Source organism: Mesocricetus auratus, unplaced genomic scaffold, assembly GCF_017639785.1.
Source record: "Mesocricetus auratus isolate SY011 unplaced genomic scaffold, BCM_Maur_2.0 Super-Scaffold_100007, whole genome shotgun sequence".
Classification (NCBI taxonomy): domain Eukaryota; kingdom Metazoa; phylum Chordata; class Mammalia; order Rodentia; family Cricetidae; genus Mesocricetus; species Mesocricetus auratus.
The window spans coordinates 57859878-57873239 of NW_024429191.1; the positions used below are offsets into that span (position 1 = coordinate 57859878).

The 13362-nt window shown below is 39.1% G+C and overlaps 1 protein-coding gene across 10 annotated transcripts in view; it reads left to right on the forward strand.

The window, feature by feature from the left end:
- The window catches only part of Nf1 (neurofibromin 1), a 232041-nt gene that overhangs the window by 48137 nt on the left and 170542 nt on the right, over window positions 1-13362 (forward strand). The gene's annotated exons all lie outside the window — the stretch shown is intronic.

A 13362-nucleotide genomic window follows, 5' to 3' on the forward strand; every position in this document is an offset into this window, starting at 1 on the left:
CCTCCTTAGTGATGGAATTAAGGGTGTAGACAACCATGCTTGGCTGAGAACATTGATATGTTAAATCTTGGCTACAGTTTTCGCTTTTAATAAAGAAGTTTGTGTCTTTTTGGAATTTTATCCCTTAAGATGATCCTAGGTCATATAAGCAACGCATTCAGCTTTCCTGTGTTTGAAGAACATAGTTTTGAGCTGGTGAAGTGTAATCCCAGCACTTGGGTAGCTGAGGAAGGATAGTTCAAGGCCAGCCTAAATTATGTAGATTTCAAGTCCATGATAGGCTATAGAGTAAGACCCAAGCTTGGCAATCTACAGCTACAACTCCCTCCCTCAACAAAGGTATTAAAATATCAAACAATGGTTTTAATTTCTGACCTAACAGGCTGAACTTAAGGTATATAAGCCATGAGAATTTTAATAGTTGTGTAACAATTTTCAAAATGCTTAATATTTTAAAAAGTAGTATTAAGCCAGGTGTAGTTATGCACAACTTTAATCCCAGTACTCGGGAGACAGAGGCAGGTGGATCTCTGTGAGTTTGAGGCCAGCCTGGCCTCCAGAAGGAGTTTCAGGACAGCCAAGACAACATAGTGAGACCTTGTCTTGAAACAAACCAACAAACAACACCACGCCCCCCCCCCCCAAAAACCCCAAAACTATTACTGTATACATGTGTGAGGACTTGTATGCTATAGTGCTACTGTGGTGGTCAGAGGTCAACTTTGGAGATGGTTCTCTCTCCTTCCTCTGTGTGTTCAGGGAATTGAACTCTAGCAGGCTTGTGTGGTAAGTGCTTACTGAGCAATCTTGCTGACACTTTTTTTGTTTTCTTCACTTTTGGCTTTTTAGAATATATGCAGAGACAATGATGTAAAATTCTGTTCTGTCACTGTTCTTTGTTCAGATTTATTATTTGCTTTTCCTTTTTATGCAGAACCTAGTTGTGCGCATAGAAGAGTGTGTGCCTAGCAAGGGTATCGTGAGGGAAGGATGAGATTTTAAGGGAGGTGGGAAATGCTGTTACTGACACATGTAATAGGAAAGGTGAAAAGAGGAGTCATTGAGGGAGAAGAAACCAGCTGGAGAAGTAGGAGGGTAGTGAATGAGAAAACATAGGTATGAAGATGACATGTTGAAACCCATTACTTGTATGCTAACCCTAAGGATTAATGTTAAAAAAAAAACAATTTATTGGACTGGAGAAATGGTAAAACAAACAAAAAACAAAACAAAGCAAAGAAGTAGTTATGATTGATGTCTGGGGATGTAGTTCAGTGGTAGAATGTTTATATAACATGAGCAAAGCTGTGTGTTTGATCCCTAACATTACCAAAAAAATGTGATTTAAAAATCAAGTCGTTATTTAATTAGTTTTATTCACACTGGGCTGTGCCTTCTCAGTTAAACCTGTTTGGAAACTAACTTACTCACATACTCACAGACATGCCCAGACTTAAATCCAGTCAGGTTGACAATGAAGATTAGCCATCACAGTGACATTTTGGAAGTAAATCTAGTCCAAGTTACCCATGAATTAAGGGTTTGGTTAAAACAGTAGTTTTCTTAGTGATACTCAATCTATGATAAGTAATTGAGATGGTTCTCCATGTCTAAGATAAACTAAGAGTAGAGGAAAATGACTTAATTTATATTGAGGCAACTTTCTCCTGTTTCAGAGAAAGGTTTCATTTTTTACTATTTTATTTATGTGTATGTGTATATATCTATATGCATGTTTGTGTATGTGCTTGTGGACTACAGAAGAAGGTGTCGGATACCCTGGAGCTGGAATTACAGACTGCTGTGAGCATTAGGTTCTGGTAAAATGACCAGTGATATGAAAGAGAGTACAAATAAGCATATGAGTTTAATCTAGGACCTGGAAACATACAATAGCCAGCAGAGCCAGGTGGCGGCGGCGGCACATGCCTTTAATCCCAGCACTGGAGAGGCAGAGGCAGGTTGATCTTTGTGAGTTGGAGACCAGCCTGGTCTAGAAGGTCTAGTTCCAGGACAGGCTCCAATGGTATACAGAGAAACTCTATCTTGAAAAACAACAACAACAAAAAAAACCCAAACAAACAAGCAAACAAAAAAAGAGCCAGTAGAATAGATAGGAAAGGACAACCAGCCTACAGGCCATAATCCCAGAGAACCTAGGTAACAAAAAGGACCCTAAGAGAGACATGCATGGATTTGCCTAGGAAGGGGTAAAACAAACAAGACCTCCTGAGTGAAACTAGGTACATGGGAGGAAGGGGAGAGGGGAGAGATGAAGAGGTATGGATAGTGGGGAAGACAACGTATAACTCAATAAAACAATTATTTTTATTGAATTAACATAAAAATAAAAAACCTAAAAAATGCCACAATAAAATCTTAAAAAATTAGTATTTTAATATAAAAAAGAAAAGTCACCACTGTAGATGAAAAAGTCAGTAACACAGAAGAGAAATACAGTAAAGAAAGTGAAGTTAAAGCAAACCAAAGACATGCTAGAAAATCAAAACTCAATGAAACACAAACACATTAATATCACAAATACAGTTGATTAAGCATAAGAAAGAATGTTAGGGATGGACAAGAAGGTTGATTGAATACTTCACTTTAATATAAATATGGGAAAAATGAGCATGAATACAGTGTCAAGGGTTTTGGGATCTGATGAAGTGACCAAAACTGAATCTCTGGGATAGGAGAAGGAGCTGAGGCAAACACTTAAAGTCATATAGAATCTGTTAAATAAAACTGAAACAAAATTACCTAAGTAAACATCACCACAATACCTCACCATGATATATTAATCAAGATGTCAAAAATACAAAGTAAGGAACCAATATTAGAAGTTGTTAGGGGGAAATGCTATTTTACCTACAAAAGTAACATTAGATCAGCAACTCTAAGAAAATAATGATATATTGAAAGTCCTGATAGTGAGTATCTACCAACCTAGATTGCTATTTTTAACAAAGCTATCTTTTAAAATTGGAGAGGTCATGGAGAGATAGCCTAGTTGTTAAGAGCACATCTTGGTCTTAGTTGGTTTGGTTCCTAGCATCCATGTCAGATGGATTACAACTGCCTGTTCTAATCATTTCTAGTGGTTCTTACACCCTCTTCTGGCATTGTCATGTAAATACAATACCCACACATGGCCACACATACATACACGTAATTAAAAATAGAATAGTTAAAAAGTAAAAATGACGGGTAAATAGAAATAGTTTTCAAGACAAGCACAGTCTAATAGGCATATGACCATCAAGTCAGCATTGTAGAAGATAAATAAAGGAAGGAAGACAGCTTCCATCATGAGAGCACAGGAAAGAATAAATTTACCCAGATGAATCAATGAACAAGAGTTAGGAATGAACCCTTTATACTCAATACATAAACCAGCAAACTCCTCATACCAACAGAAGAGAAAGTAAAGAACAAACAGTAACCCAACCAATCAAAAAAACAGCCAGCAAAACTACAGGAATTAGCAAATGTCTTTTAATAATAACCTTAAATGTGAATGGTCTTAGTTACCAATGAAGAGATACAGACTATCTTACTGACTTAAAAATGAATCTAACTTTTCTTTTGTCAAAAGTAACAATACCATACTAATAAGTATGTCTGCAGATTGAGAGTCAAAGGCTGGAAAACAATCTGTGAAGCAAACAGAAGCTGTAAACAGACTTATGCATATGTTCTGATATCTGATAAAGCAGACTTCAAACTAAAACTAGCCAGAAGAGAGAAAGAAGACCACTATATATAAAGTGGACAGTTCATCAATAAGATAAAGTAATTATATATTCAAGTTTACATATATGTGAAAACACTGGTGCTTCCAATTTCATTTAACAAAATACCAGTAGACAGAAAATGTCAGAAAAGTTCTGATAAAATAATAGTGGGTGATTTTAGTATCTAGCTGTTATTTGCTCATAGGTCATATAAACTAAAAATCAACAAACCTTAGAGTTAAACTATAACATGAATCAAGGAACTTATCACACATATACAGATTATTCCATCCAACAAATATAAAGTACACAGTCTGGGTCTGGAGAGATGGCTCAGAGGTTAAGAGCACTGACTGCTCTTCCAGAGGTCCTGAGTTCAATTCCTAGCAACCACATGGTGGCTCACAACCGTCTACAATTCAATCTGGTGCCCTCTTCTGGTATGTAGGCAGAACACTGTATATGTAATAAATAAACAAATCTTTAAAAAAAAAAACAAAAATACACAGTCTGTTCAGCAGCCCGTGGAACCTTCTCTAAAATAGACCACGTTTACAAATACAAAAGAATTAATACAAGACAAGAATATAATAAACCAGAAATTAATAGCAAACAAACAAAAACCTGCAGAAACAAATATATGCATGGAGATGGTACAGTACATTTTTGAATGATGAGTGAATCATTGAAAAAAAAAGAATCAGGCATGAAATTTAAAGATTCCTAGAATTGACATTTGAATAGATGGCTCAGAAGTTAAAAGTACTTACATCCTAGAGACCCTGAGTTTCTAACTCCCACATCAGACAGCGCACGGAAGTGCAGCTCCAGAGGAAACCAACTCTTTTTTTGTGCCACATGTGGCACCAACACAGAAACATGCAAGAATAAAATATTATAGAAAAAATCCTAGAATCAAAAATGAAAGCACAACTTACCAGACTCTTTGGAATACAGCTAAGGCAGTTTTGAAAAATTGTTTTCTGGTCAGGCATGGTGGTGCACACCCTTAGTCCTAACACTTAGGAGGTAGAGACAGAGGCAGATGGATCTCTGTGAGTTTGAGGCTAACCTGGTCTACATAATGAGTTTCTGGGATAGTCAGGATTATGGAGTTCCTGTCTCAACAAAACAACAAGCTCCCCAAAAATTTAGTAGATACGTTTTACGTGTGATCATGCTGTCTTGAATATTCTTAAAAGGCAGTTGTAAGAGAAAAGTTTATATCTGTGTGTATCTACTGTTAATAAAAATAAAGATACCAGATAACCTAATGGTATACCTCAAGGTCTTAGAAAAGCAAGAACAATCCAAATCTAATAACAGTGGACAGCTAGAAGTAATAATGATCAGATCAGAAATTAATGAAGTGGAGAATTAATTGGCTCTTGGAAAATTAAGATCGACAAACCCCTAACTTGTCAAAACTCAGATTAATTAAATTAGAAATGAACAAAGTAAGGTCACTACAGGTTTCAGTAAAATGCAGAGAAACCGGTAATTAGTCAAGATGGTATAAACAACTTCAACAGATACACAGCAACCAAAGATACTGAAGCAGTTTCCCAACAGAAGTACAGGAGTACATGGATTCCACTGCTGAATTCAAACTAAACATTAAAGAGTGAACACCTTTCCTTAAAAGGAAGGAAGGAACACTACTATTATGAAGCCAACGGCAGTCTGATACCAAAACTTGATAAGGACACAACAAAAAAGAAACCTAGATGAATTCTGAACAAAATTCCAACAAACCAAATTCTAGAAACTTGGTTTCATCCTAGGCATGAACATTGGTTTAACATACATAATAACATGTTGACTTAGAAACAGAAATTACATGAACATCACAATTGATGCAGAAAAAGGCCTGTGGATAACGTTCAGCATCCTTTCATAATAAAAGTTCTAAAGAAAGCAGGGATAAAATGAGCACATTAAAACATAATAAATAAAAAGTATACATGAATAAAACCTATAGCCTACATTATAGTAATTTGGGGGAAATTCAGAGTGGTTCCTCCAAAAATCTAGAATGAGATTAGGGTTCCCAGTCTCAGACTGGCCTTTAATGCCAGAACTTAGAAGGCAGAGGCAGGTGAATTTCTTAGGTTTAAGCTTGTTTGACACAGTTCCAGGCCAGGTAGATCTATATAGTAAGACACTGCCTCAAAACAACCTAAAAGTTACCAGTTCTCTTTTTAATTTAGTTTTCAAAATCTTACATTGGGCAATTGTTTGGGATCTCCAGCGAGGCCCTGTTCCAAACTAGGCTTTCAAGGGTACCAAGCTGTGGGCCTTCCCCTGGAGTTGCCTCAGTCCAGGCTCCACCCCTAAAAGCCCATCTTTGGCAGCTCCATCCCCAAGGGCATTAAAAGTCCCCACCTCTTGGTATACCTCCAGGTTTTCCTTCTCTTCCCCTGGGGCTACCCAGGAATGCTTTGATCAGATTAAACCTGGATGTATTAGTTTGGTTTGATTGGCTTATTACATCAGTGGTGGTGGATTTCCAGTAACTAGGGATTTTTAAACTTAACAGCAATATGTCAAGAAAGAACATTAAAAGGAATACAAATGGGAAGGCCAGTAAAATTATCTCACTGTTGAGGCAGCATGGTCTTTATTTCAAACTGGAACTGAGGTAGGAACTCTCTCTCCCTGCTGGCTAGCTTTCATAGTGCCAGAAAGTGCAACGCAGGAAGCTGGAGGAGAAAGGCATCAATGAATCACGCCCCATTGAGATCTCTACCAACTAATAATACCAATATGCCAGGCAATATATGCCCATTGGTACAGTAGTAGCACAACTATGCTCTATGGTTGGTTTTGAGGCCTGCTCCATAAGAGGGAGTGCATGCCTGGTCCTAAAATCTTTAGGAACTGGAAAGATGGCTCAGTTGGTAAGGGCATTTGCTGAGATCTCATCCTGGTGCCCATGTGAAAAAAAGCCATGCATAGTTTGGTGCTCATCCCATTGCTGTGGTATAGGAGGATTGCTGTGACTTGCTGGCTTTATACCAAGTTTCATGTTCAATGTGATACCTGTCTTAAAGCAGTTCAATAGAAAGTGATAGAGTAGGATACTTCCTCTAGCCTTCACCCATACATGTGCATACATACATTTAAGACACTGAAGAAATAGAAGACATTGTTAATGCTTATGAATTTGCAGAATTAATATTGTGAGTGATTCTTTTTTAGAGTGGCTTACAAGGTGGTTGTCTGGATAATCCAACAGTGGTGGTCTCCTGACCAAAGGGCCGAGAACCCAGTAGTTTAGTCCACAAGACTGAATGTTTCAACAGTCCCAGTATGATGCTGGAATCCCAGAGAATTCTTAGAAAGCTCCTGGTCTTGAGTGTACTGTAGATATGGAAGCAGTTGTATCAAGAGACTCCCTAAAGGATCTCCATCAAGGCATGGCCTTACTTCTACTGGAAAAGCAATCCAATTGCCTTTTGGAAGTCTAGATCAATCACCTTTCCTAACACTGTTATTCTTTTTTTTTTTTTTTAGCCTGTTGGCTTAAGGGCACCACAAGCCCAAAGTGACCAGGAAGAAGTCCTAAGTTTTCAGAAGCACCCCGTCTCCCCAAACAAAACACGGCTCCTAGGCCAATAGACTTGGTCATTGTAAGAGGAAGCAAAATTTTTTCTCGTGGGGTTCTATCTAGGGGTGATGTTGAGTGGAACCACTTTGATTTCCACCCATTGATTCCTGGATCAGTGAATCCTGGCTATGGGAGAAACTGAACCATATATTAGATGCTGATTCAAAGAATATATTGCCACTGGAGAAACCTCCAGGTTATTGTCACCTGATTGCCATTGTAACTGGGTCTTGCAAAAACTATTCACCATTATATCAAACCAGCTGCTTCAGGATGTAGGGGGCATGCTAAGACCAATGAATTCCATGGACCATCAGCCCACTACATTTCTCTGACTGTGAAGTGAGTTCCTTGGTTAGAAGCAGTTCTGTGTGGAATACCTTGATGGTGGTAAGATATTCTATAAGTCCATGGTTGGTAGTTTTGGCAAAAGCAATACATGCAGGAAAGGCAAACCCATAAGTAGGGTAAGTATCTTTTCTAATAAGGACAAAATCATTGCTCTTTCTATGAAAGAACTGATCTAGTGTTGTTAGACTGCCACCAAATCTCTAGCTGGTCACCTGGGGAAATGGTGCAAGCCATATCAGAGGCTCAGTATTGGTTTCTGCTGCTGGAAGATCTGGCACTTAGCAGCAGGTGTAGCGAGGTCGGCCTTGGTGAGTGGAAGTCTATGTTGTCAAGCTTACACATAATCAATCTTCTGTCAAATGGCTACTTTGTTCACAGGCCCATTGGACAGTAGCAGATGGCTAGGGAAAGAGGCTAACTGTCCACAGAATGGGTCATCCTTTATACTTCATTATTGGACTCCCCCTCTGCTGAAGTCACCTTTTGATGAGCATTTACATGGGACACAAGTATCTCCAAATCTTTTGCCCATTTAGAGTGATCCATCTACAGACTTCTTCCCTGGTTGTCTTTGTGACTTAATTTTTCAATCATGCTACTTCCAATACCCTGACCATTCAGCCAGTCTATTGGCTACAGCTCATAAATTAGAAAACAATCATACACTTGACCATTTCTCATTCCAAGCAAATGTACAACCATATGTATTGCCCCAGTTTCTCCTCACAATGACTTGTCTTCACTGGTATCTTTTATGGTACTATAAAAGGGTATGGTACAGCAGCTATGATGCAGCAGCTTTCCATACCTGGGTGGTGCCTGCATAATGTAAACCAGGCCCTAAACTTTCCTTTGTCAGTCAGCTGATCATTGGGAACACTGCATGAGGCTATAGGTACATGCTTGGGAGCAGAAGGCATTTTTTTTTTATTAAAAATTTTATTTTTAAATTTAAATTCAAATTAGAAACAAGGTTTCTTCACATGTCAATCTCACGTCCCTTTCCCTTTCCCTTCCCTCTTCCCACCCCCTCCCACCACCCACCCAATACCCCCTCCTTTCCCCAGGGAGGGTGAGTTCTTCCATGGGGGTGTCCATAGGAGCAGAAGGCATTTAAACAGGAGTAGAAACAATAGCATTTGGACAACTTCATGTATCTTGCTTGTGACCTCAGGACCTACTTGGACCTGATCACAATATATACCACTTCTATTTCATAATGGATTGCTGCTAGGCACATCCTACTGTATAGCTTAGTTGTCCAGATAATACTAAGCTTTTGTTAGGTAGCTCAGATAGCATGGTAACTTGGCCTATTCAATAACAGGCCAAGAACAGTCTCTTAATGCGAAAATAATTGTCTGCAGGTGACAGATTCTTGCTCCAAAATCCCAAAGATCTCTTCTGTGATTCACCTAGAGGAGCCTACCAAAGGCTCCAAACTACCACTGTCACGTTAAGTACCATTGGGTTTACTGGATGAGCATCTGGTCCAAGTGGTAGAGTAGCTTCCATAGCAGCCTTGGCCTATTGAAGAGCCTTCTCTTGTTCTAAGCTCCACTCAGAGCTAGCAGCTTTTTAAGTTAGTTGATATATGGGCTGGAATAACAAAACCAAGCGAGGAATATGCTGCCTTCTGAATCCAAATAGGCCCACTAAACTTTGTGCTTCTTTCTTGTTGGTAGGAAGGGCCAAGTGCAATAACTTATCCTTCGCCTTAGAGGGAATATTTCTGCATACTTCTTACCACTGAACTTCTAGAAATTTTACTCAGGTTGAAGGCCCCTGAATTTTGATTGGATTTGTTTATCATTCTTCATTATGTGTATTACCTGTAAGCATTTTGACGGGTCGGATGGGATGGACAGGGATAGATTATTGTAGGCATTTTGATGGATCGGATGGGACAAGTATTTTGGCACTCAGGAGTCACAGAATGCAAAGTGTTACATAGCTCAGACAGGAAGGCATCTTGGAGCTTAGGAACCACAGAATACTGAGTGTTACACAGCTCAAATGGAAAGGTATCCTAGATGGTCAGGATGCTGCTTGGTAGACAACTTTGATGGCAAGCATCTCTGCAGATTTTATCAAGAGTCCTTAGAAAATATTTGTCTCCTCCTCTAGACACTTGTAGACAATTGCCTGCCTTGAAGAAAATAATAATGTGGAAAAAGCTTTATATAAGTACATGTATTTATCAGTGCTACTTATAATACTGAAATACTAGAAATTACTTAAATGTATAACTGGAAAACATTTAAATAGCCCTTCCTTCTTCTTCCCCCACCCTCCCTGTCTCCTGTTAAGAGAAGCTTTCCTTGAGAGGAGCCTTCCCGCCCGCCTGGTTCCAGATCCGCATCAGTCCCAAATAAACACACAGGAGGCTATATTAATTATGAAGCTGTTGGCCTTGCTTGTCTCTTACTGGCTAGCTCTGTTTTAAGTAATTACCCCATAATTGTTAATCTAAGTATGTCTCTTACCGGAGAATAGTTCCGGGGTCCTACCTCATGGCGTCACATCTCGACTCCTCTGTGTTTCTCCTTCCCAGAGTTCTCCTGGACTCCTAGTCCCTCCCATCTTGGTTCCCTATAGGTTCAACAGTACTTTATTGACATAAGACTTCCCCAACATCTCCTCTTTTCTGTTTAAACAAAAAGAAAGGTCTTAACTTTAACATAGTCAAATTGTATATAACAGAACAGTTATCAAGTAAGAACATAGTTACAATATTTTAGCAAGATTTAAAGAAAATATCATCTATCTCATTCTTGTGAGTCCAAAGTTCTATATGTAGCTTATCTCTTATCATAACTAAGGAAAACTATAATTATAACTATCTGTCTTCAACTCCATCAAAGACCACAGAAGGATAATATATAAACACTAGGATTGATAGAGACATCTTACTGCCTGGACAGTCACCCGAATTTCCTCTGTAACGTTGGGGCATCCATCTTCAGCCCATAGGCCACAATGTGTCCAGAAGATTTCTCAGCAAAGCAGGAAATTTCAAACTGTCCATCTGCATTGACAGTCTATCATTCATTTTTCTTTGTCCTGCAGAAAGTCTCGAGGACTCTTCCATGAAGCAGGAACCCTGTAAGACTGAGTTCAGCAGTCACTTTCCTGTGGGTCCTGCATGTCCAGTTTATACAGCAACAGTCAGTCTAGGCAAGAGCAGTTTCTTGCCCAAATGGCTAATCTTGCCATGTTGAAAGCAAACTCCATAACGAGTTTCTTCGATGCCCATTTTCCTCTCATAATTGGTGCTGCCAGGAGCAGACATTTCTCATTGTCAAGAAAAACCCTAAACCATTTTAAATGCCATTTTCTGAAGGTCTTTGAAAGGTTTGAAGACTATTTATCTGTCTCAAATACATCTCTATATATCTAGAAAACCTAACTTACATAACTATAAATTCTGTTATAAGTAACTATCTATAGTCTGTATTCAATTATGCATTACATTTTAAAAGATCAGTATAAGCACAATACTTAATCAAGAGGAGAAATACACATATCACAAAATTGACCTTGAATTTGTGTCAATAAATGAAAAACAATACCCATACCATAATTCCCTTTTTTACCATTTAAAAGATTGGCTGTGATCATTAGCCAATTATAAACAATCCCATTTAAATGAAAACAAAGATTTATAAACAAGATGGGAATTGGGACGTCGCTCATTCCAAACTGCTTCCTGCTGGAAGGGGGCGCTGTTCACACCATGGGGATCATGACAAAACTCAGAAACCTTTATAAGTCCGTATTTTCAGGGTCTGTAAAGCTGCATCATCTTAGCTGTCTCAATAGTTGGAACACCTGGTCCACTGCTTCTGGGGGTCTTGGTTCGTGAAACCACAGAAGCCTGGAAGGAATCTTCAGCTTTTCATTTTCTGTAGAAACATAAATAAAAACTCCTTTTCCGAGTAACATATCCTTATGCTTAAATTTTGAAGTCAAGGTATTTTCAAAAGATATAAGTTGTATTAATTTAGCAGCATTTATAATCAAGTGTACTTTAGCAGTTGCTCCTTCCTTAGCAATGAAAAAACTGAAAAACACAATAGTGTACAGTATCCAGACTCTCTGTGTGATTTCCATCTTTACGTGGCTTACTTATTTATCTATTATTACTTTATTTCTTTCACTTTCATTTATTTTTCTCTGAGACAGGGTTTCTCTTTGGAAATCTGCCTGCCTCTGCCTCTGGAGTAAATCCTACTGGCGTGCGCCACCACAACGCCGGCTTTTGTATTTATATACCACTTTGCTGTTTTATTTTCTCTCTTAATCTCATGCATATTTTTAAACACACTGTAAACCTTTAGAGGTTTTTCTTTATCCAAGTCTGACTTTACTGTAAATCTTTGTTTTTCTGGCCACGTGTCTTATTTGTAAAACCGCGGCTGTTTTAAACTGCCAGTTTTTCGTCAAGATGGCGGGCGTAAGCGTGACTTCAGCTTACCGCCTCAGTCCATGGTGACATCCAGTAAAAGCTGCCACTTCCAGCTGTACGTACACCCCTTTTAATCGTTAGCAGAGTCTCTTAAAACAACCTTGCTGGCTGATTTTTTTTTTCTTTTTATGCTGAGTCAGGAAGACTCCGGTAAACGAGCCACGTGAATCTCGGCTTGTCGATAGCAAAACAGAGCACACCTGAGAAAAACGCTGCTACCAAAAATCTGTGCTTCTCTCCATTCTTCTGTTTCTAAAATTCCTTTAAAGCTTTTGTTATTTTGCGTGGAAATTCATGATCCCACTTCTGATCACCATTTTGTTAAGAGAAGCTTTCCTTGAGAGGAGCCTTCCCGCCAGTCGCCTGGGCTCTGCCGCACCAGCCTGGTTCTAGATCCGCATCAGTCCCAAATAAACACACAGGAGGCTATATTAATTATGAAGCTGTTGGCCTTGCTTGTCTCTTACTGGCTAGCTCTGTTTTAAGTAATTACCCCATAATTGTTAATCTAAGTATGTCTCTTACCGGAGAATAGTTCCGGGGTCCTACCTCATGGCGTTACATCTCGACTCCTCTGTGTTTCTCCTTCCCAGAGTTCTCCTGGACTCCTAGTCCCTCCCATCTTGGTTCCCTATAGGCTCAACAGTACTTTATTGACATAAGACTTCCCCAACAGTCTCCCAGATTTATTATTTGTGTATCTGTGTGCATATGTTGCAGTGCCCTCAAAGACCAGAAGATTGTGTTGGATCCTCTGAAGCTGAAGTTACAGATGGTTGTGAGCCATCATGTGGGTCCTCTGTGAGCCTATACTCAGGTCCTCTGAAACAGCAGCCAGTGCTCTTGACCATTGAAGCATCTCTCCAGCGCCTATAGTTTTTTTGTTGTTGCTTTTTTTGGGGGGGCGGGGGATGACACAGAGCTGCTCTGTGTAGCCCTTGCTGTCTTGTAACTTACTGTGTAGACCAGGCTATTTTCAAATTCACAAAGGTCCACCTGCCTCTGCCTCCCAAATACTAGGATTAAGGTGTTGATACCATGACTGGCTTCTGTTTTTTTTTTTTTTTTTTTGATATATTTAAAAATAAGATTTATTTTTATTTTACACCTATGGGTGTTTTGCCTACATGTGAGTGTCTGGTGCTTGCAGAGGCCAGAATAGGGTATCTGATTCCCTGGAACTGGAATGGAAGGTT